Below are 26,633 nucleotides of genomic sequence, written 5' to 3'. Positions count from 1 at the left end.
CCTCCTATGTCCGGCATCTTATGCATAGTATTATAGCATAAGTGTCTAGGATAGTGAGTAAATAAAAGACCTCAGATCAGGGGGGGTTTGTAGGCCATTTGTTTCCCACCTCACTTTCTTCAAGGCCCTTGTCTATTTCAACATGCTGGGCCAAAGAGGTTTCATTTGGAAATGCTGGTAGAGTGCAAACCACTGTAACTCAGTATAAATTACAGACACTTTTCTAATAGCGCTACAACTGCCTCCTCCTTTCCTTGATTACTAGCTGAAATTATATAGCTTTAGCACTTGGTGCTCAACAGGACAAAGAGTTTATTCCATCAACTCCTAAGAAAGCATAATGCTCAAGAATGATTCAATAACTTAAAACGTTTCATTGCAGAGATAACTTCATAGGTAAACCTTTCTTCCACTTATGTTACACACTTAATTCTGTTCAAAAAGAACATTCGCTATGTTTAAGGTGACTTTGATCTTGAAATCAAAACAATGACTCTGAACACTGGCATTCAGCCTTGTTCTAAAAGAACACTTTACTATTACTTGTCCAAGTTTCAACTCCAGCTGCGGCGACAGGCTAGAGACAATCTGAACAGTGCTACCTCTGACTCTAACTCACCTCACGTAGCAATCTGAGATCTATTTAAAATGCAGTTTGAAGTTTAACATCAGAATAATAAATATTCAAAGTTCTTATATCTCCATTCCCTTATGTGCAGACCATATTATCAGAATAAAAATGCCCAGGCATGAAACTCTTAAGTGTGGAACTGGAGTGTCAACGCTTGGATACAAAAGCTAAAAGAATAGAAACGCAGAGAATTAGCTTTTTTTTTAAATTGTAAACTTTCAAACTGGTAATCTTTGAATGGCTTGGAGATATGTTGGTGGGATAATTCCCAGGGGGCGCGGTGGTAAAGAATCTGCCTGCCAGTGCAGGATACACAAGAGGTGTGGGTTCAATTCCTGGGTCAGTAAGATCACCTGGAGAAGGAAATGGCACCCTAATCCAATATTCTTGTATGGAAAAGTCCACGGACAGAACAGAGGAGGCTGGTGGGCTACAGTCCGTGGGGTCGCAAACAAGTCGGACACGACTGAGCACATACACATTATTGGTGGGGAAGGGATTTCATTTACCTAAATACGTCTGGGGTTCATTCAAATGCCTTGTCTAGGAATTATAAAAGGAAAGAACACCTTACATTTCCAAACTACATTATTCTCTGTCTCTCAGGTTTGTTAAAGTGACAGTCTTATACAACTGTTCCAGTTAAATTTCATTAGAATTTGGTACAGAAGGAAAATTCAATGCAATGTTATAGAATCTCAGAAAAAAAAATTAACGTAACTACTATTTTATTAATTTTCTAAAGCAGGATGTTTGTCTCGGCTAAAATGGAGAAGACCAAGAAAATGCCCTTTTCCTCCCTCTGCTCTAGTCCTGGAGCTATATTTATAGGTCTTCATGAACAGAAAGATTTTTATTTTTATGTTACTGAAAAAATTAATCTATTATATTCTGAATTTTATGTGAAATCATCTACTTTTCATTTTAAACTTCTGATCTTTTTTTTTTTTTCTCCTTTTTCAGTCATTTGGTTTTAGCCCTGCTGCCCCTGTCCCTCTCATTTTTGCATAAATGAAAAGTATGGAATTCAACAAGTGGGATAATCTTGGAATAATAGATAAATAAACGAAACTCAGAGCAGTTTCTTTTCACCAGTTCACACAAGTTTGGTCACCTCACCCTTACCCAGATATTTAAATTAAATATGATGCTGATTGACAGAGGTTTCACCCAGAAATATTGATGCAGTCCAAGCCATTATCACTTAGATCGATGCACATATCTGTTCTGGAATGGTGGTGCCATTGCTTTCTTTCTGCCATAGCTTAGCTGAAGCCACTCAACATGAGCATTCTGTCTTCAACAGGAAATATTGATTATACTACCATATCCCCTGAAATAGATCCACATATACAAATCACTCAATACTTTTTCACTGTAGAAAAACATCACAGAGTATGCATTTGTTTCCCTTATCTGGTGCAGCACATTCAATTCTGTTCAGCAAGTATTGATCAGCATCCTTAGACTTTGTCAAGAATGGAAATAATCAATCCATCAGCTGGAAATCCCATGGGGGAAAAAACAAAAAAACTCCTAACAAAATAGAAGTCTACTGGCTAAATTCAAACACTCACAAAAGAGGAATGTGGTAGGAAAAGCACAAGAAAAACAAGCAGATGAACTAAAACTGACTTTTCTTGTAAATATGGGTATGATACAGTTAGGTCAGTATCACTAATCAAGGTATCCTCCATAAAATGTTGTGTGATAAAGAGTCTCTCCAGGGCTTCCCTGGTGGTCCAGAGGTTAAGAATCGCCCCAACAATTCAGGGGACACGGGTTCGATCCCTGGTCCAGGAAGATCGCACTTGCAGCAGGGCAACTAAGCCTATGTTCCACAACTACTGACCAGCCGTCAGTTGCTGCCCATGAGCCACACCAGAAGCCTGAATGCCCAGAGGCCCTGCTCCGTAGCAAGAGAGGCCATCACAGTGAGAAGCCTACACCGCTAGGGAAAATCCTCATGCAGCCACAAATACCCCGCACGGCCAAGGGTAAATAAAGACATCTTTGTCAAAAAGAGCCCCTGCAAACAACTCTTACATTGTTAAACAATGGATGTTTTTAAATAAAATCAACACATTGACTGCATGTATACCACCGGAGGCCTTAGATAATGAATAAATCTTATTTTTCTTAGTGATGTGCTTATACACTCGAGCAACAGCTTTTTTGAACTCTGAATAGGTTTGCATATATACAGAAATCTTTAAACATAGATATAAAACATAATTAATGAAAAGTTTGGCTCAAAATATCTACTCTCTGCATTTACATTTCCAAGCTTTTATACCTCTTCTTTGCTAATATATGTGGTTTCTACCTGCACTAGTTATTTTCATAATACTTTCTACTTGTATATATTACTCCTGGTAAAATATTTGATATGATTTCATCTGGGTTTTTCTATTTATAGATACTCTTAGCCTCTGCCGTCAGTTCTGTAGGGAGAATGAACCATCCATCAGTGTGAATAGCTTTCAGTGAAGGCTTTGAAGGGATTCCAGCTTGGCTGACTACATTTCCACAGCTGTGTGTTCCCTGTGACTAAGACAGCCACGTGTTCAATTATCTCACTTGAACTTGCAAGGAAGATAAATATAATTTTTAAAATAGTAGAATTGTTAGAACAATAAGTAACATATTTTTAAATAAAATATCTGCTAAGATTAAGCTTGCCATCTCCCAAATATAAATATTTCATTTTTATGACCATAAAATTTGTTAGAAAGTTATGTGATGAGTATCCTTTGTTCTAAAGAAGCAGCAGTGTCACATTAAATCATCTGGAAAGGGAAATGGAGGAAAATAGAGTGGAGTTTATGTTTTGAAATTATTAAGAAGAATTCAGGAGGCCTGCCTACACAAAATAATCTCCCTCAAAAACAAGATTTCATGTCTAGAATTTCCAATTCCACTTCTTTGGGGAAAAAAGCTCAAAGTTTTTTCTCTCCTTAAGCACATTTGGACTGATGTTGAAGCTGAAATTCCAATACTTTGGCCACCTGATGCAAAGAGCTGGCTCAATGGAAAAGACCCGGCTCAATGGAAAAGACCCTGATGCTGGGAAAGATTGAGGGCAGGAGGAGAAGGGGATGACAGAGGATGAGATGGTTGGATGGCATCACCGACTCAATGGACGTGAGTTTGGGTACACTCCAGGAGTTGGTGATGGACAGGGAGGCCTGGCGTGCTGTGGTTCATGGGGTTGCAGAGAGTTGGACATGACTGAGTGACCGAACTGAACTCAACTGAAGCACATACATACAGCAGGCTCTTTTTTGCCCCTCTCTCTTCCCATTTGGCAACTCTCTGAATACCCTATATCTTCTTCCCTTCATAAACACCTTCTGTTCATCTAGTTTCATCTCCTCTAGGATACGCTTCTTGAGAATACTCTAGGCAGGAAAATGTCCCCTTCCCTCACTTCAAGGCTCCTTTGATCCTTTGTTTCTACAATTTTTATCACTCATTACAGAACTGTAATTATCTTCAATTGTTAGTCTCTTTCACTAAACTTTAGAGATACTTTAAGTATTTCCTTTATTTAAAATCATCTATCACAGAGTGGCAAGCTAGTGACACATAGTCAAATTCTGCCTACAGGTACATTTTGTTTTAACCCTGAACAGTATTTCAAAAGGATTGGAATTTTCACATGAAACCCTATTAATATATTTCTGACTTGTATTAAAAAAAAATCTAAAGATCTTACAACACTTGGCTTTCATTTTCACATGACACCATTAGGCTACAACTGAATAATGGCTTTCCATTTTAGACATGGCTAATGTCTCTCGGGTGTAAGAGTTGGACTATAAAGAAAGCTGAGCACCAAAGAATTGATGCTTTTGAACTGTGGTGTTGGAGAAGACTCTTGAGAGTCCCTTAGACTGCAAGGAGTTCCAACCAGTCCATCCTAAAGGAAATCAGTCCTGAATATTCATTGGAAGGACTGATGTGGAAGCTGAAACTCCAATACTCTGGCCACCTGATGTGAAGAACTGACTCATTTGAAAAGACCCTGATGCTGGGAAAGATTGAAGGCGGAGAGGGGATGACAGGAGGAGAAGGGGATGACAAAAGATGAGATGGTTGGATGGCATCACCAACTCAGTGGAGATGAGTTTGAGTAAACTCCAGGAGTTGGAGATGGACAGGGAGGCCTGGCGAGCTGCAGTCCATGGGGTTGCAAAGAGTTGGACATGACTGAATGACTGAACTGAACTGAGCTGAATGTCTGCAATTTGCCTCAGTCCTCACCATTCAAAGTTAAATTACATCTCTATTACTTTATAATACTAGGTACTTGCCCATGATACTTATTTGTGTTGGAGATTTCTGGTCTATTCAGATTAACATTAAGATTACTAGAAGAAAAATCAAACAATGAAACACAGTGATATTAGCAGGAGCTAAACTTCATAGCATATGGGGCATTATAGAAGGCCAGGTCTTGTTCAGACACAAAAGGCAAAAATCTAGGCAGTAGTGAATATGAACAGAAATTGGTAGAACATTGTTAGACCCTCAAAGGAAGGTGGGGATCATAGAATACAGAATAGGAATTGCAAAAGGTTATTTTCACATTCTTCAAGCTCTGCTTAAGTACTAATCATAATAATTGTAATTAAACCAGTAAAACATACATGAAAACATTCAATGTTGTATAGTGCTGTATCATCCTGATATTTTTTTCCAAAAATTATTCTACCTCTTACAGTGCTTTGACTTCACATCAGTTCATTTTTTCTTACACCTGATAATTTTAAAATTATTAATTCTAATGATCTCTTCTATTTGCGTGCTCAGTCATGTCTGACTTTTTGAGACCCCATGGGCTGTAGCCCACCAGGCTCCTCTGTCCATGGGATTCTCCAGGCAAGAATATTGGAGTGGGTTGCTATTTCCTTCTCCAGAGGATCTTCCTGACCCAGGGATTGAACACAGGTGTCTTGCATTGCCAGGCGGGTTCTTTACCACTAGTGCCACCTGGGAAGCCCAATTGTCAAGTAAATCAGGCAAACAGAACTGATTGCCCCGAGATCTTAAACTGGGAATGCCATGTCCATGTCCTCCGTGTAACACTTTAAAAGAGGGCTGGTAGCAATAAGAAAAGGTCTCTGCAATGATAAGAAACAACATGTAAATAAGCCACAAAGATGCCAGTAAGTGCAGTAAAGAAACACAGAAAGAAGAAATTGTAATACCCAACAGAAGAGCATGTCCTTAACTAAGTTTCCACAAAACTTTACAACATTTAAAAAGACAAACTATTGTTTCAGGTTTTTCTCATCACTGTGCTGTGCATTCTAGAAGGTATGGGGACAGAATCTCTGTTCTTGACTAGTTTATTTATAGAGGTAAAATTACTGATATTAATTGTATATGAGTGGTTAGGTTACAGTTGTCACCTAAACTTATACCTACAGCAATTTGAAACTGTGTTGTATAGGCTACGGTTATACTTTTTGCTTCATGCATCAGCGATTATTGTCACTGCATGCCATTTGGATTGTGTGTGTGCCATTTGGAGACACAGTTTCTATTAGAACATTAGATGAAAACTCTAATTTCTGACTGAAATTCATAGAAATGATAACCTAATAGCACATCAGGAATTATATTTCCAGATACTTCCTAGTGTCGGGGCCAAATGTTTAATCAGGGATTCACATATACATTAAAACTCCTTAGTGTGAGATATATAAATAGATATGGATATACAGGGGCTTCCCAGGTGGCGCTAGTGGTAAGGAACCCACTTTCCAATGCAGGAGACATAAAAGACACCGGTTGGATCCCTGGAGGAGGAAATGGCAATTCACTCCAGCATTCTTGCCTGGAAAATTCCATGGATCGAGAGGGCTGGCTGCAGTCGACGCGACTGAGTGGTATGAACAAAAATGAAAAGAAGTCGAATATACAGAAAACTTCTGCCTCTCTCTTTTCTCTCCTTCTTCAAATATAAATACTTCATTTCCAGATGCCAACTCTGGAAACTGCATAAATAAATTTTCCTTACAGAGATAACCCAAATAAAAGCTATAGAATTATTATAAAAAGCAATTATATATGCGTTTGGTTAATTACTGCAGTTTGTGGTAGATTATCTCTCAGTGCAGTCCCTGTTTGATTTCTACACATGGCTGAGCTGAGGTCCTCGCTCCAAGCTGTCTATTTAAATCCTACTGAGCATTCATGTAATGCTTCATTCCTCTGTATTCTTAAGGCATGAGTGTATCCTAAAGCAAAGCAACAAGGTTATAATGCAAATGATTTCTATTAACAAACTGCAAGGATGTTTAAACAATCAGATGAATAATGGAGAAATATAATGATTTCATAACAATGTGTTAAACTAATAACTAGTTTTAAATACTCAAAGGATAAACTTTTGGAAAAAGAAAAACAAAGTTGTCATAAATGAATGGCCTTTAGTTTTGCTGAATGCAGGTATTTATTTAGATCTGTCTGGTTTTTAGCCTCCCTCGTTTCCCTCACTTACCCATTCCTAAAAGGGGTCAATGGATCAAATATAATGGCTTAACTTTACCTCCAGTTCTTATGATTAACCCTAGTTTGAGCCCAAAGTGAAGTAAGAATGCCTAGCATTATATATGGTAGCCTACTGTGGGCTTTATTCATCCAACAACCAGAAATTAGGACTACAAAAATGACTGAAAAGTGATCCCTGCACTTGAGGAGTTCACTCTCTAGAGGAAGGAGTAGTAATGATGCATAATTACAATTCAGTGTCACGCATGTTATAAAATCTGTACAAAGGGCTGTGGTTGAGGAAGAGTTAAGGACTTATCCTGCTCATGACACAGAAACTGATGAAGACTTACCATATGATTTTAAGAACTCTCCAGCAGAAGAAAAAATTCTGGTTGAGGTATCTTGTGCAAAATGCATAGGCAAAGAAGAATACAATAACCACATTTGCTTTAGTAGGATGAAACTAGAGAGGTAGTTTGGAAGACAAATTAAAATATAATCAGATTAAAGGCTGAGACACAGATAAAAGAGTGTTTCAAAAGTAAAGGCAAAGAATGTTGATCAGTAGAATTTAGTCAATGGTTTGGAGATGAAGGAAGAGGATGATTTGTGGTGAAACTTGTTCATGAGACAGAAGAAAGAAGTACTTGAATTGAGTGTCAGGAATATGAAACAAGTAGGGGTTAGATTGATTTGAGGGTGTTGAAATTTTAGGCCAGATGGATTATAATGTTTTTATTGCTGAGAGAGAATATAGAAAAATAAGCATGATTAATAGAGAAGAATTTAATTTTGAATATGCTAGGATAAGGTGCTTCCAAATATAGAGACTAAGAGGTAAAGATATTCCATAAGAAGCTAGAAAGACAAGTGGTAAGAGAGATGAGGGCTGAAGAGAATGCTGAGAGTCATTAGTGTAATCACTCACATCCAAATGTCAGACTCCATTGTTTACAAGCATAAAATAACTTTATTTTTTTCCCCCTCACTGTCTGTTAAGACAATTACAGGAAGCTATTTCCCCACTCACTGGATGATATTTTCAACAGATCCCTCTCTACAACACCCTTTGATAATAAAAAAAGCACTTAATCTTTTTTTTTTTTCCAAAATAGATTCAGTGCAAGCTCAGTTGTGTCCAACTCTTTGGGACCCCCATGGACTGTAGACCACCAGGCTCCTCTGTCTATGGAATTTTTCAGACAAGAACACTGGAGTGGGTTGCCATTTCCTCTTCCAGGGGATCTTCCCAACCCAGGGATCAAATTGAACCCGCACCTCCTTAATCTCCTGCAGTGGCAGGCAGATTCTTTACCACTGAACCACCTGGGAAGCCTTTCACTCAGTCCACACATACCAATGATTAGTCTAAGTATTTCTCAAATTTCAGCTGTCGTTTAACCTCAGAGTCCCTCCTCTTACCTGGTTGGGATGGACTTCTTAAATTTACTCATTTTGCACTTCCCTTCTTCCTTCCTGCCCTCATCCAGGATTCGAGGGACAGAAAGGAGAAGAGGCCACACATCTTACTTGGTGATAGTGACGTGTCATCTGTGCTTTCAGGACTTGGGTCAGATTCCAAGATGAGTCTTGTGGGTACTTCCATGGATTCCTTGAAGACTATCCTTCCAAGAGCATATGATTATAGCTTCCTTGACTTAGGTGATGCTCCCTTCCCACTGGCTACTTACTACCCCCTCCTCAGATTCTACAAATGTACACCACTAGTCATTGATTCTAAGGGCTTTCCCAGTGAGGTTGCCTTGCTTTCTGGATCTTGGGAAATACACAACTATTTCTTAGCATCTGGGAAATCACATCTGATCCCCACTGCAGCCACCTCTTCATGCTATGATATTGGTGGCCGGCCAGGTCTAATCTTTAAATACCTTAGTCATTCAACATGCACTTGCATTCCTGCAAACCTCAGGAGACCAGTTTTAAGCACGGGATGCTCACAGTAAGGGGAAAGCTGACCCTTCCCCTCTACCATCAAGTAGAGGAAGTTCAATAGCATTCTAATGAATGCTCACTTCAGATAAACTCTCTTTTCTCTCATTCTTCAACCTCAACATTTCATATCCTCCAGGAAGTTGATAGAGTAACAATTTTAATCAAGAGTTTTACCACAAAATTGCCCATTTTAAACAGGTGGTATACAACTTCACTTCAGAACATGATGTACTTGACTAGCTTTTGGCTACTGGCTAGCTTTTGTCCTTTCTAGGTCTCAAATAAAATGCTGTTTCTCCATGAGATAAAAACAAATAAAATTGTCCACTGAGATTCTGCAGGGATAGAAAAGAACTACCAAAACCCTAGGGAGAATCTTGGAAAGTTAGGAAATGGGCCGATGAAGAAATTGAGAATGAAAATGTAATAAGAATGAAAAGGAGGGGAAAAATGTGCTCAGAGAGCAGTTGATTTAAATAAGGTGGGGTTATTCTATAATAACATATGCTTCAAGGTGAACGCTGAAATGATCTATTGGATATCAGAATTTTCAAGGTGTTGGTGATCTTGGTGAGTACAAATTAGAGTCAAAGTTATTTCAATGAATTAAGATGTGTGGAGAGGAGAGGAAGAAGAGAGATGATGGTAATTCAAGAAAGGATCATGGCTAAATATAAAGCATCAGTCACATGTTTGATTTGGCATGGGGAAGTATAGAGTACGCTTGATGGTTGCATGACCTCTGCACAGCCAGACAAATTATATTTCTTCCTGAATCCAGAGAGGAGTTTATACCTAGTACTTCAGATCATTTATCTATGCTTGATCTATGATTCCTTCCCTATTCCCTGCCACCTGTTAAAAACACTCTCCTACTTTGTCATGGGACTCCACCTATGCCGCCAGTCTTTACCTGGATAATTCTATACAGGGTCAGACATTTTGATACTGGGCCTTTGCTCATGTGGTAGGCCAGTTTCCCCACTCTACCCTACTTCTATCAAAGGCTCTTTCCTATTCTGTTAAAAGTAAAGCCCAGACTAAAGGCAATGGGCCATGACAAGCTTAACAGATGTTCCCACAGTGCATCAAAATGAATATTGAAGACTTTATATATCTGTTACCCTCTAGGAGCTAAGACAGAAAATATCTCTGGTTTCCATATTTTTAGTTGTTAATATTCTAGGAAGTTGGGAAAAAATGTTACTACATTATAAAATTCTCACTTAACCAAGCCCAAATAGGGATATTATCTAATTGATATACTTTTCAAACATAATTACCTTTGGGTAAAATCAAAACATTTGTTATTATTAACTACTATAGAACAAGAGGAAAAAGTCACAAATAATAATTCAGCACCAGTACATTGTGCCTTCATTAGCTGTTTTTAAAAAGCTAATTGGTAAGAAAATAGACCTCGGGATGGAGTTAAGTAAAGCTTTTTTTCTCCTTCGGCAAGTATTAAAGGAAAGGAAATGAAAATGTTCAAGGAAACAGTTGCTTCCTCTGTTGTTTACTAAATAGCAGGCACTTAATGAAATCCAGCATCATTTATAATTGTGTCATCCAGGAGTCCTGAGTAGGGTTATTATTCCTTGTAGATGTTTTGAACTTTATAACTTCCCTAGACACATGCCATATTAAAAATAAAAACTTTTCCTATTAATTATAGACATACTTAGAAAGAATGGTGGACTATGAAATATCCTGAGGCTTGGATTTCTAAATATTTTTAATATACTACTGTTTCTCTTTTTATTTATTAATCTTCACACACACCAATATCCTAGATAAATGGTTTGTCTTCCAATGTATACTTTGAAACATACAGACTCCTCCATATGTGTATTGTATGATATAGCCCAAATTTGTTCATTTAGAAAGTGAATTTGTACAGAAATTCTCATTTCCAAATATTGCTGGTCCTCACTTTTGGTATTCTGAGTCTTGCTTATTCTTTCCTCTGCACACTGAAATGCTTTTAACTACTTTTCCTTTTTCTCATTTATAATGGGCTTCTTCCTTAGGATTATAGGGGCTTCGCTGGTGGTTCAGACAGTAAAGAATCTGCATACAATGCAGGAGACCCAGATTCAATCCCTGGGTTGGGAAGATCCCCTGGAGAAGGGAATGGCAACCTCCTCTGATATTCTTGCCTGGAGAATCCCCTAGTCAGAGAGGAGCCTGGCGGGCTACAGTTCATGGGGTCACAAAGAATCGGACACAACCTTCATCATTATCATTAGGATTACATACAAACGGTGATTTATAAAACTCCATTCTAACATTTGTGAAGAGTTTGGCTAAATTTTATAGTAGTCTTGTGAAGCTAAGTAATAGATTTATTATTTAGACCAAAGATTTTCCCAAACAAGCACAGGGCTTTAGCTTGTTCTCTCTCGATTTTCTTTTATTGCTTGTTGCTTAAGTTAGCTTTATAAGTACATCAGAGGAGGGAAAAAAAAAAAGAAACTGTTAGAATTTTAAAAAAAATTCTACCAACTTTTCCTGAACACTTACTATGTTCAAAGCATTAATCTAGACACTAAGTCATAGCTTCTGATTCAGGAGAAAGACAAGTAAAAGTAACTATAGCGTAGTGAATGTAGCATGCGCTGCACACTAGCATTTTTTTTAAGAACGATTTCAGATAGAGGAAGCTTATTTTCAAGTCTTCATTGAACTTATTTTTACAACATTGCTTCCATTTTACCTTTTGGTTTTTTGGTCACTAAGATCCCAGGCATGTGGGATCTTAGTTCCTCAACCAGGAATCAAAGCTGCATCCTCTGCATTGGAAGGTGAAGTCTTAACCACTGGACAGCCAGGGAAGTCCCTGCATACTTGCATTTTGCTCAACATCTATTCCTGTCTTTCTTGCCAACAGGATCCTAATTTTGTTGATTGGAGTAAATACTTATTAATATTTTCTCTTGCAATTAGCTGTGGCTTTGAGACAATTATAAGGGAGAGAGAGAAAGTATGAAGAAGGAAGAGGCAAAAGATTTCTAACTATGTGTGGTGGCAGATGCTAACCAGAATTATTGCGGTGATAATTTTGTAATAGATACAAGTTTTGAATCTTTATGTTGTATACCTGAAGCTAATATGATGTTATTTATCAGTTATACTTCAATTAAAATAAAGAAGAAGGAAGAGGAGGAGAAAGAATTAGAGAAGGGAGGAGAGGAGGAAGTAGAAGAAATGAGAAAGAGAATGAGAGAGTAAGCTTGCTCATCCAGGAATACTAAGAACAATCAGACCACAGTGGTCAGGGCCTGTGTTTAGACTCTTACTTAGAATTGTATCATTTATGTTGGGAAATAAAAGTGATTCAAGCAATATAAACAGCTTTATTGCATAGATTCTGCTGTCTCATCAAACTTTGGAAAGTCAGAAAAATTAGAATAAAATACCTCTGTCCCAAAAGAGCAGGTGACAGCTCTATTATTGGTCAGAAATTATGCCATCCTACTCGAAATTATTTGACCAGGGTATGAAACTATGACAGAGCTATAGCCAAAGCCAGGTGGAAGATGGATGCCAGGAGAATGGAAGAACATTGTGACTGTATATCATACTATGTCTTACCCTAATTTTAATTTACCAGGCTCTTTTACCTTAAAATGTTTGGTTCAAACAATAGTAGAAAAAACAGCAACAAAAGAAGCTATGGGTGACCTGACAAGTCAGAGTGAATAGGCCTGTGGAAAAATTATTGCCAACTCAATGTGAACTGTGAGTATAAAAGAGAGTGAGTTTTTAAACAAACATTAGGATTTCTTTATTAAAATGAAAATCATCTCCTTCAAAGCTGACATTTTTTGAGGATTCATTCTAACAACATTTCCATTGTTCATAATATTCTTAAATTCATCTTCAGCAGTATTTTCCAGAACTATCATGCACTTTTAAATAGCTTCAGGATTGATCCTTACTTTTCTTTTGAAGTTGATTTGATACATAGAGATGGCCAAATGTGTGGCCAAGTCTTGTGACTTAGGTTTGGTGATGAAGCTTATGGAATATGTTTGTTGATTGGTTTGTTCAAAATAAGATATGAGTAAGAAAAACCTGAAAATTTTGAGGATTCTGGTTCTGAAGGAAAATCTCATATATAAAGTATCAAATTATTCAAAGACAGCAGAACAAACCCCAGAAGTACAATATTTTCAGTAAGTCAATACCTTCCTGAATAATTAATATACTGTAGTACATGAGAAAGATAAGATCTTCCAGAAAGGTTGCTTATCTTTGTTCTACTACATATTTAAAATTTTGTGGCTAAAAATACTGTATATTTTTCCATTAATTACTTCTAAACTCTTCAAGAGGAAACCAATTACTTAAGAGCTGAGTAAACTGATTTTTACCTATGCAAAAATTATCTGTGATATTCAGTTAATGCTAAATGTTAATTTTATTTCCTTAGTAATTTTTAAAAGACTTCAACTCTTGAGCAAACAAAGTGTCAAGAAAAATCTGTTTGAACTATCTAGAGTCTGAAAGACAGGCGGTTCTATTCTACACTTACAGTAAATCCTTCATTCTTAATACATTAATGTTAAGAGTTCCTTTCTGAGGAGTATTTTTCAGAGAGAAGATTTTTTTGTGGAGAGGAAATGTTCCCCTCACAGCAGTAACTTCAGTTGATTCCCTGGCAGAATGAGAATCTCACTCATTAACCCCACACCTGTCCTTCTCCTAAGCCTTGGAGACGTGAAAGGAATGGAAGCTTTCCAGTGGTTAAATCAAATGCTCCAGTGAGTCAAACACCTACAAAGTGCCACGTCACAGCTATTAACCTTCAAAACCAATCTGAAAGATGACGGACTTTTTTTTTTTTACAAATGGAGAGATAGTCACAAATCATAGAGCTATAAGACAGAGCTCACACTGGAATTCAGATCCTCTTGAGTCTGAAGTTTGGAGAGGGAAAAGGGGGTCTAAAGTTATACCAAGGCAGTGATCATGGGAAGAACCTGGCCTTGATCCCATGTCAAAATAGTGATTAGATGGCCTTCTTCTAAGTCTTCAGTAAACTTTCCAATAGAAGTGTAAATAAGATAAGGATACAAAGCCGGCAGGATGGAGGAGGAAAATGATGACTAAGAAGCATCTCACCACCGCTGCCTTTGCCTACTGATCCCAGAGTCAGGGGAAGATTTTCACCACTCCTTTTCTTAGCCTTCTCTTCTAATAGGCCCTTACAATATCTTATATTGGCACTTTGAGCACATAGAGGGCATGGAAACAGAGATCTCTCAGGACTCACAAAACAGAAAACACCCTTCAGCCCAGCTTCATGACGTGGACTAGGTACATAGGGGCCCCATGATATTCACTTTTATTGTTATTAGCCTTATTCAGCTATTTTCAGCCTTTGCACATATTCCCTCCTTAACTATTTGAAAGTTGTTTTTTTTTTCTCTTTTACTTTATATATCTTGTGTTTAACTCAAAAGTTCAGTTTTAAAGGAGCTTCTCCGTCTGAATATTAGTTATCTCTTATCCATCCTGCCTCTGAATTTTCTTCCTACTTCTTGACTTCAGCACCTTCTAATTTCTCTGTTCTTTTCATCTTGTAAAGCCAAATTTTCCAGTTCAATCATCTGATTGGCCAGCTATTATTTCTGTGCCATGCCGAGTGGTAAGTGCTGTCTGTCCTGGGTAGTTAACATTTTGCGGGGGTGAGCTGTGCGTGCCTGCTCCTGACAGCTCTGCCAGGGTGGGTATAGGGTGGCTTTGGATCACGTATGGGCCCCGTGGGCTGCCTCAGACAGCTTGTTAGGAGATGCTGCCCCAGGGAATACCTTGACTGTCATGTCTAGTATATCCATATCTTGTCTCCTCTCCCTTCTATGCCCATCTTTATCATCAGTCTCCAGATTCCTTGAAATCCTTCCCTTGAGCTCTGCACTGACCGTCTCTCCTTTGTTTCACATATTTCAGTCAAGCTCCTGGAGTAAATCTCACAAGACTGTAGGGGCCTTCCTATGACTGGATCCCTTGGGAGATTTTTCACTCGCTGACTTTCCCACATTCAGCCTTTCACGACTTGTCCATTTCAGTTCAGCTTCTCCTACCCAGCACTCATTCCCACAGTGGTTTCCACTGTGTGTCTGCTCTGGTAAGCTGGGACTGCTGGAATTTGCCTGCTTCTTCAGTCTCGGAGGCAGTAGTTTGTCCTGCGTCTTTCTCTCTCTTCCAGATCCTAGAAGAGTTGTTGATGTTTCCATCTGTTCAACTTTTTACTCATGTTAGGATGGTGACTTTGAAGTTCCTCACATGAGGAAGCCAGAAACTGCAAGTCTGTTTCGCATATTCTTACAAGACATGTTATTGCTCCATAGATGCAAACTATGATAAAATAACTTCTGTTTTTATTCTTTAAATATTTTTTCTACCTTGCTTCTTCCTTTCCTCCTGAATATCTAGCCATTTCTATTCAATATCCTTTGCCAGATCATCTTCTTTTATCTACTTCAAAACTTTGAAGTGCCTGTGAAGTTATTAAGCTTGTTCATAAATATTTTAACTTACTTTTCTTCAGGATAGATGATAAGATTTCACTTCCCAGCCACTTGTAATTAGATACAGGTAGGTGATTTGCTTTGGGCCATTGAAACCTAAGCGCAGGCAACATGTGTTGTAATCAGAAGCTTTAAGAGTCTGTACATGCTTTATCACATTCTCTTTCTTTCTGCCATGGTAACCATCAAAATTTCACATTAGTGGCATCTCTTTTATCAGGATCCTAGAGTAAAGACAAGGTAGAAATAAATCCCAGCTAACCACTCTGAATATGTAAAGAGTGAGAAATAAAGGAGCTGTTTGCTTTTGCACTATAGCCAAGCCCATCTTGACACAGAGCCATGGGATTAGTCATCATGTCCTATTTTTATTATTAACATTTAATCTTTTGGTGTTGTCCATGTCTTTATTATTTATTTATTTATTTATTTTATTTGTTTATTTGTTTTCAATTTCTCCTTTATTTTTTTTTTCCAGTGGGTTTTGTCATACATTGATATGAATCAGCCATAGATTTACACGAATTCCCCATCCCGATCCCCCCTCCCACCTCCCTCTCTACCCGATTCCTCTGGGTCTTCCCAGTGCACCAGGCCCAAGCACTTGTCTCACGCATCCCACCTGGGCTGGTGATCTGTTTCACCATAGATAATATACATGCTGTTCTTTCAAAACATCCCACCCTCACCTTCTCCCACAGAGTTCAAAAGTCTGTTCTGTACTTCTGTGTCTCTTTTTCTGTTTTGCATATAGGGTTATCGTTGCCATCTTTCTAAATTCCATATATATGTGTTAGTATGCTGTAATGTTCTTTATCTTTCTGGCTTACTTCACTCTGTATAATGGGCTCCAGTTTCATCCATCTCGTTAGAACTGATTCAAATGAATTCTTTTTAACGGCTGAGTAATATTCCATGGTGTATATGTACCACAGCTTCCTTATCCATTCATCTGCTGATGGGCATCTAGGTTGCTTCCATGTCCTGGCTATTATAAACAGTGCTGCGATGAACATTGGGGTGCACGTGTCTCTTTCAGATCTGGTTTCCTCAGTGTGTATGCCCAGAAGTGGGATTGCTGGGTCATATGGCAGTTCTATTTCCAGTTTTTTAAGAAATCTCCACACTGTTTTCCATAGCGGCTGTACTAGTTTGCATTCCCACCAACAGTGTAAGAGGGTTCCCTTTTCTCCACACCCTCTGCAGCATTTATTGCTTGTAGACTTTTGGATAGCAGCCATCCTGACTGGCGTGTAATGGTACCTCATTGTGGCCTTGATTCGCATTTCTCTGATAATGAGTGATGTTGAGCACCTTTTCATGTGTTTGTTAGCCATCTGTATGTCTTCTTTGGAGAAATGTCTGTTTAGTTCTTTGGCCCATTTTTTGATTGGGTCATTTATTTTTCTGGAATTGAGCTTCAGGAGTTGCTTGTATATTTTTGAGATTAATCCTTTGTCTGTTTCTTCATTTGCTATTATTTTCTCCCAATCTGAGGGCTGTCTTTTCACCGTACTTATAGTTTCCTTTGTAGTGTTTATATATTTAGCTGTGACTTCTCTGTGAAATCTCATCTGAATGTTCAGTAGCTGCCTCAATATCTCCACTCAAATCTTCCAAGCCTAACAACTTTAATTTCTAATTGTCATCTAAAACTGCTCATCATATGAGTTATCCACCTAGAAATAGGGTACTTCCTTTTCATCTAGGGTTCCTGGCCAAAAAACTAGAGGTCATCATTGATGACTCTCTCGTACACAAACTTACACATTCATTTTATCATCAGATTCTGTTGGCTTGAACTCCAAAGTATAACTGAATTTAACCAGTTCTCACCACCTCAAGAGCTAGCACCCTAGTCGAAGCCTTCACTGTCTCTTGGTGGGTTATTGTAATAGTTTTCAACCCTATCTCTCTGCTTCCTCTCTGACTGTATTCTCTATTACGCTCCCACAGAGATATTTAAAATGTGAGGTCATTCCCTTTTTGAAAACCCACCCATCATAATTAATATAAGTAATCCTTGACCCTGCCCACATCTTCAAATCACTTTCCTATATTATTTGTCTATCTTACTTTTTTCAGGCCACACTGGCTATCCCTCTTCTTGTTCTTCAAACATTAAATATGCTCTAGTCTCAGGGTCTTTGCAGGACTATCTCCCAGAGCTGCAAAGCATATTTTTGTACTTTGTTGTTATTGTTTAGCTGATAAATTTTGTCTGACTCTTTGCAACCCCACAGACTGTAGCCCACCAGGCTCCTCTGTCCTTAGGCTCTCCTAGGCAAGAATACTGAAATGGAATTGACATTTTCTTCTCTAGGGGATCTTTCTGACCTCGGGATTGAACCCATGTCTCCTGCATTGCAGGTGAATTCTTTACTGCTGAACCACTGGGGGAAACTCTTTTCTACTTAAAGTTCAATGTTTTATTCTTTATGATTTCCATTAAAAAAAAATATTCCCTTCTTCTCCTATTGTAAATATGAAGATGCACCACCAAATCCCATTTCAAAGAAGAACATGCTGCTCAGCTGTGGGAAGTAGAGTCAGTAGACCCCCAGCTTCTAGCCTTCAGTCCCTCCAAGGTCTGCCTCCTTTATAGGTCTGCCTCAAACTGAAGTTCCGTCCTTTCCTGTGGCAGTCCACCTTCACCGACGGAGTCAGGCAGGAATAAAAAGGCCCTGTGATTTTCAGTCTATGAGGATCTTCTACTGGGCAATGTTCACTCAACAGTTTCACAAACAGGTTAGCTGAAGCTTTGTCTGCCCTATGTCACAATTGGACTCCTTTCTCTGCCCATTTCTACTGCTATCTCCTTTATTTCACAAGTGTTAATAAATAATTTGAGTCCCAAACTCTCTCAGTATCTGCTTAGTATCTCACAGAACCTATCTTAAATCTATCCAACTTGTATCTCCTTTGATTTTGAATACTCCTTGTCTGACATTTCTTTTTTTGTAGCACTCAAGGCTGTGCTATGCATTTATTTGTTTGTTTATTTATTGCTCTCTGTGGTCAAGGACTCATCCTTGTTGTTCACTGCAGTATTCTAAGCACAGAGAATATTGCCTGGTACATAAAGGGTGCCCATAATATGGAAGGACTGAAAGGATTAAGGCAGGATGGCCCTAGGCACTTGATCTCCAGTTTTAACTTTTTCTTGTAGGAAAACACATTCTGAATTAATTAATTATATGTGGCTAAAATCCAAGCAATTTGAAACTTAGAGATGTTCAGTGTATACTAATTAAAGCTGAACTGTTTTGAGAATTCAAAACATTTTTCTCTCTTAGAGACTTATATTTTGCAAAAAAAGTAAAATGTTCTTTCATTTTCTAAAGGATAAGTGCATCAGACCTTTGGCCATTGGTTCATCTTTGTCATGATGGATAGTCTACTTACAAAGGCAATTATATTATGTGCGATTTGGATCTTGATGGCAAAAGATAAATTAGCTGTAGGTTTATGCAACAGAACAGATAGAATTGCATTTGGAAAAGCACTCCACCTTGAACAGCATCCAGACGAGTCAAATCACCATCAACTTGGCCTCTTCTGTAACACACACGATAGTTAATGCTGTTTCACATTTCCTAACTGCCTGTCCTAGGTGGCTGTGATAGCACTGAGTCATCCCCCACTCTTGCCTTTAAGTCACAATGGATTGATTTGCATCTTATTTGCGTAACAAATCATCTTGTGTTCATTTCTATGAATACTAAGGCAGGGCATCGACAGCCCTCTCATAAATTATTCTTGCCCTGATGTTGCAGAGTCTGGAGTATTCAAGTGATGTTATTAAAATCCTTCTTAACATCAGAATCTGGTACATAAAACAGACACAAAAGCACCTGTTTTTAAAACACCTTAACACTGTATGCATTTTTTTTTTTATTTTTAACATTGCAATTTATTGGGGGCATACTGCTTTTCATAGCTCAGTATTTATCTTTTCTTGCCACTCATTTTTATCTTTTTTTATTCATTTTTTTCACTTCCATTTTGTCAGCTTCCCTTTCCTGTTTCCGTTTGCCTTCTCCTCTGTCCCTTGGCTGCCTCTAACGCTAGTCTCACTCTTCTCAGCAGTCCCTTTCTCTGTCTCATACTTTCTTTGTCCTTCCCTAATATGGATCATAGAGAGTAAAGAAAAGAGACAGATACCAGTGAAAAGAAAAACCATGATGTAAACATTGAAGTAATTATGGAGGTTTTTATTCCAAAATTCATGGGCTATTTCACAGGACATTTGTTTCTTTAATTTTATTTTACTGTGCTCTTCAAAAAAGTTAATATGCATTTTTTTGTGAGATTTTGTGGCAAAAAAAAAAATTTTTCAAGAGAGATCACTGTCATTTTTTTTTTTTCTGTTGTGAAAATTGCTTTAAGAGGTGGCGGTTAAGTTACATGAGAAAGGTTCAAAGAAGGAAGGAGTAGGAAAGACAAGGCCAAGTCATCCCCACCTGCGCTGTCATATTTACTGTGAACAAAACAGAGAACAATTTAAAAAATCTCATCAGACCATTTCTAATATGAAAATAATCATTGGATTTAGAACCTTATCTTTCCAATTTTATTCTGCTGATAACTATTTGTACATCATTGAATTGTCTCCTCACCGTTATTAAATTTATTGGAATCTTATAAATGGAAGATATTTATAACCATCTACTCTTATAATCACAATTTACAGATGAGGAAACTGAGACCAATATTTTAAATGTTTTTGATACAAAGATCTAGAACATTGACTCCTTCACTCTGGGTGCTAAGTGATTTAGTTGTGTCCAACTCTTTGCATCCCTGTGGACTGAACCCCGCCACGTTCCTCTGTCCATGGGATTATCCAGGCAAGAATACCAAAGTGGGTTACCATTTCCTCCTCCAGGGATCTTCCCAACCCAGAGATAGAGTCTACATACGTCTCCTGCATTGGTAGGTGAGTTTTTTACCAGTAGTGTCAGCTGGGAAGCCCGCATTCACTACAGATGCTATAGCATTTTCATAATTAAGCAACAGAGTGATTAAAGTATTGTAAGTGAAACATTTCTGTCTGGGTTTGAATTGCCAGTCCTACCATCTGCAAGCTGGATGATCTTGGATAAGTAAATTCATCTCTCTATGGCTCACTTTTCTTATTTTAAAATTGAAATAGCACTTAACCAGTTATGCTAATGTGAAGACTGAATGATAGTTATACTTTTAAAGTAATTACTAGATTTCTGGCAAAGTAAGTGATACTGTTATTATTACCCCCAAGCCTGCTTCTGCTAATGGAACCCCCTTTCAGGCAATCAATCAAGAAGGAAAACTTGGAATTAGCCTACAGTTCTCCTTTTACTTTACCACCCCCAGCATACACTCAGTCACTATGACCCATCACTCCCAAGACTACAGTACTTCAGAAGCATAAAATTCCTCACTTTGATTATTAAAGGGATCTCCATTGATCTTGTTTTTAGTATTTCATACAACTCAAATGCAAAATTGTTTTAAAAACAATTTTTAAAGGAAAAATTTTGCTACCCTTCTGCTTTGAAAAGAACAGTTAATATTATAGATAGCTAGTTTATATGTTATATATGTGAAAATATAACTGGCTAATATTAAGTAGCTACAATATGCCTCATGCTACATAGCTCATAGCTCTCATAGCAAACCTGAAAGTTGAGTATTTTTACCTCCAATCTAGTCATAAGAGAACTGAGAACCAGAAAGTTTGAGTAATTGCATAAGGCTGTTATAACTAGTGAATATCAGTTAAATTTGGAACTAGTGCAGAAACCAAACCTATTTGGTACATAAGGAACATGCTGCCTCCTCATTGTCAAAATAAAACTCTAAGGGATCTGGCAAATCTAAAAATCTCTTCTGATCTGTCTCCTTACCTGTCTCTTCAGAATCATTTTCTCTGAGAGTATCCAATGTTCCTATTACACTGATTTAGTTCTGTACTTTCAGCCTTGAATGAGGTATTCTTTCTTAAGACCCTGTGCCTCACTTAACAAATGCTACTCTTCCTGTCTGAGACTTTCATTCTCAGCTTTTGTCTGCTCAACTTCAGAAACACTCCTCTGATGTGCAGAACTGTTGGTGGGTTTGTAAATTGGTACAGCCACTAAAAATAGTTCTACCATATGGTCTAGCAAGTCCACTGCCAGAAATACATCTGAAGGAAAAAAAAAAAACTCATTTGAAAACATACATGTACCCCAGTGTTCATAGCAGCACTATTTACAGTAGCCAAGATATGAAAGAAACCCAATGCCAAATACAGATGAATGGATAAAGATGTTAAATACACACACACACACAGAGAAAGAGCAATACTACTCAGTCAAAGAAACAAATGAAATTATATTATTTGCAACAAAGTGAATGGACCTAGAGAGTATCATGTCTAGTGAAATGTCAGAGAAAAACAGATACTTTATATTATCATGTATATGCAGAATATAAAAAAATAAAACAAATGAATGTGTGTAACAAAATAGAAACAGATCCACAGAGAATGGGGAGGGGTGGGATGGGGTAGGGGGTTAAGAGGTACAAACTTCTGTGCACAAAATAAAAAAGCCAAAAGATAAATTGTAGAGGACAGGGAAATATAGCCATTATTTTGTAATAAGTTTAAAGAAAGTATAATCTATAAAAACACTGAGTCACTATGTTGTATACCTGAAACTAATAAAATATTGTAAATCAACTTTACTTTAATTAAACAAATAAAAAAATACATAAATGAGAAAAAAAGGGTCCTCTGACCTCTCCACGCTTCCTATGGGAGTTGTGGGCAATACCTTCATGGTCTACATCAATTGATAGGTACATAGAGACTGATAAATACATGGGTGAACAAATAGATGAATATATTAGAGCTAACTATTATGTTAAAAATATCTATATCTTTTAAATCTTTTCTCATTCTTCTGTCAAACTCTGGGATTTATTAACATCTTTCATTCTGGTTACTATTTATAAAATCTTCTAATTGTTTCCTTTGAGTATGATAAAACTCATATAATAAATGAGTTTTATCATTTATGATAAATGTTTATGACCATTATAATTTATTTATTGATTGTGTCTAGTATAGTTCTTTAATCTTAAGTTCTATTTTTCTATTAGTTCTTTTTTTTTCTTTTATTTATTTATTTATTTATTTATTTATTTTTTTTGTCATACATTGATATGAATCAGCCATAGATTTACACGAATTCCCCATCCCGATCCCCCCTCCCACCTCCCTCTCCACCCGATTCCTCTGGGTCTTCCCAGTGCACCAGGCCCAAGCACTTGTCTCATGCATCCCACCTGGGCTGGTGATCTGTTTCACCATAGATAGTATACATGCTGTTCTTTTGAAATATCCCACCCTCACCTTCTCCCACAGAGTTCAAAAGTCTGTTCTGTATTTCTGTGTCTCTTTTTCTGTTTTGCATATAGGGTTATCGTTACCATCTTTCTAAATTCCATATATATGTGTTAGTATGCTGTAATGTTCTTTATCTTTCTGGCTTACTTCACTCTGTATAAGGGGCTCCAGTTTCATCCATCTCATTAGGACTGATTCAAATGAATTCTTTTTAACGGCTGAGTAATATTCCATGGTGTATATGTACCACAGCTTCCTTATCCATTCATCTGCTGATGGGCATTTAGGTTGCTTCCATGTCCTGGCTATTATAAACAGTGCTGCGATGAACATTGGGGTGCACGTGTCTCTTTCAGATCTGGTTTCCTCGGTGTGTATGCCCAGAAGTGGGATTGCTGGGTCATATGGCAGTTCTATTTCCAGTTTTTTAAGAAATCTCCACACTGTTTTCCATAGTGGCTGTACTAGTTTGCATTCCCACCAACAGTGTAAGAGGGTTCCCTTTTCTCCACACTCTCTCCAGCATTTATTGCTTGTAGACTATTAGTTCTTTTTATTTGTTGATTTTATCTTTTGGAATCAATCCCTTAATTTTTGACTTTTGCTTGTTAAACTATTATCATCTAAAAATTCAACTTAGGAAGTTGCTTTTGTAGGAAATTAGCTCACTCTAGGAATTATGAAAACTTCAGAAATGGGATTTCATTTTATTTTGATTTTGCTGTTTACTGTATTTTCTTTGTTTTGTTTCCTCTTTGTTATTTTATTTTTGTGAAATTATTATTTTCTAAATTCTTTTATCCCAATCCTTGTTAATTTAAAAGTACTGCATCATTTCAACTGGTTCAAGATTAGATTTTATCATGAGTACATTTAAATCAGTTTTTTCATTTAATATTTAAAGATTAATTAATAACTGTGAAATTCCAAGTAATCACTCTATTCATCCACTTAATTCAACATAAGAGGAAATACTTAGCATCACATGAAACCTTTGCCTAATATTGAATACTACTTCCCTCAATGCTGAAGACAGAATATTAGGAAATTTGCCCCTGTTTATTTTATTCAACATAGGAAAAGTAGATAAGACTTATGCTTCTAGCCAAGATGGAATTAAAAGAAGTAGCTTTAACCTCTCATCTGAAACAAAGGAAAAATCAGAAATACATTTTAAAACGTGGTTTTAAGACATTGGACCTCTTGAAATGAAAATCAGTGATCTCTGAGATGGAGTAAAAAGGTTAGTAGAGGCCCTCTTGCCCCTCATGCTCCAGTTTATCGCCTGGTGATAATTTTCAGACCATAATGCAGCAACAAGGAGCTCAGTTCACATCAGACCATCTCCCTAAATTGAAGTCACAGAACTTGGAGTTTGAGGAGGCCAAGATAGTTAAGAATTTGCACGGTCGAGTACTGAAAATGAAAGAAACATACTGAGGGAATTTCAGAGGTCTAGAGAAGGTGTCAAGTCTATCAGCTGGGTACTGATAAATTCATTTGTGTGGGAAAATCGACCAGGACCAGAAAAATAACCACTGAAAGAATTAGATGTAACCCCGATAACATAAGTCTGTATTTTTTTTTTTTAACCACCAGGAAAAGTGAAAACCTCATAGTTCATGAAATGTTAGATAGCCTTTGAAGAATGGCTTTGCCTCAGTAATAGGGAAAACTAGCCCTTGTCAAAATGCTGCTCCTGGTCTGTATGACAAGGTCAAAAGGGATAAAAACTGTTCCCAAGTAACTTAGCAGTATCTAAGCACAAAACTTAAGAATACAAACATACACTAAGCCAGCAAGATAAAATTCATAATATCTGGCAACCAATCAAATATTATCAGCCATGAAAATAAGCAGAAAAATGCAACTTAACAGGAAGAGAAACATGAACAAATGAAAAGGGAACACAAACTACACAGATGATAAATTTAGAAGACAAGGATACTAGAATCATTATTATGAATGTACTCTATATGGTAAGCATATAAAAGTTAAAGGAAAGATTGAACACTAAGTAGAAATAGTAAATGTATTTTAATCAAAGAGCCAAATCAAACCTCTAGAAATAAAAATTATGATGTCTGAAATTTAAAAGTGCTAGATATAATTAAGGGCAAATTAGAGATTACAGAAAAATATTTATGAATTTGAAGATACAGAAATACAAACTATCAAATATGAAACACAAAGAAAATGAAGAAAATTGAATAGAGTATTAGAAATCTATGGAATAAGTTTATGTGGCCTAATAGGTATGTACAACTGAAACACCAAAAAAAAAAAAGAAAGAAAGACGAAATTACATTAAAAAGAAATTTGAAGGCACAGCAGAAAATGGAATCCACATAGAAATACCTGAAGAAAGCGAAGTAGATTCATACCACAATTGATTACAGTGATTTTACTGCTAAAAATTTAAGGGTAGCAAGAGATAAGATACTTCACTAACAAAAGAACAACAAAGTGATAGAAAATTTGTTGTCAGAAACGATGCAAGCTGAAAAAGTATTTCTTTCAGTTCAGTTCAGTTCAGTCGCTCAGTCGTGTCTGACTCTTTGTGACCCCATGAATCACAGCACGCCAGGCCTCCCTGTCTATCACAAACTCCCGGAGTTTACTCAAACTCATGTCCATCGAGTCGGTGATGCCATCCAGCCATCTCATCCACTGTCGTCCCCTTCTCCTCCTGCCCCCAATCCCTCCCAGCATCAGGGCCTTTTCCAAAGAGTCAGCTCTTCACATGAGGTGGCCAAAGGATTGGAGTTTCAGCTTTAGCGTCAGTCCTTCCAATGAACACCCAGGGCTGATCTCCTTCAGGATGGACTGGTTGGATCTCCTTGCAATCCAAGGGACTCTCAAGAGTCTCCTCCAACATCACAGTTCAAAAGCATCAATTTTTCGGCGCTCAGCCTTCTTCACAGTCCAACTCTCACATCCATACATGACCACTGGAAAAACCATAGCCTTGACCAGATGGACCTTTGTTGGCAAAGTGATGTCTCTACTTTTTAATATGCTATCTAGGTTGGTCATACTTTCCTTCCAAGGAGTAAGCATCTTTTAATTTCATGGCTGCAGTCACCATCTGCAGTGATTTTGGAGCCCCCAAAAATAAAGTCAGCCACTGTTTCCACTGTTTCCCCATCTATTTCCCATGAGGTGATGGGACCAGATGCCATGATCTTAGTTTTCTGAATGTTGAGCTTTAAGCCAGCTTTTTCACCCTCCTCTTTCACTTTCATCAAGAGGCTTTTTAGTTCCTCTTCACTTTCTGCCATAAGGGTGGTGTCATCTGCATATCTGAGGTTATTGATATTTCTCCTGGCAATCTTGATTCCAGCTTGTGTTTCTTCCAGCCCAGAGTTTCTCACGATGTACTCTGCATATAAGTTAAATAAGCAGGGTGACAATATACAGCCTTGACGTACTCCTTTTCCTATTTGGAACCAGGCTGTTGTTCCATGTCCAGTTCTAACTGTTGCTTCCTGACCTGCATACAGGTTTCTCAAGAGGCAGGTCAGGTGGTCTGGTATTCCCATCTCCTTCAGAATTTTCCACAGTTTATTGTGATCCACACAGTCGAAGGCTTTGACATAGTCAATAAAGCAGAAATAGATGTTTTTCTGGAACT

Source organism: Cervus elaphus, chromosome 9 (genome assembly GCF_910594005.1).
Source record: "Cervus elaphus chromosome 9, mCerEla1.1, whole genome shotgun sequence".
Taxonomy (NCBI): Eukaryota; Metazoa; Chordata; class Mammalia; order Artiodactyla; family Cervidae; genus Cervus; species Cervus elaphus.
Note: the sequence above shows the minus strand (reverse complement) of the source record.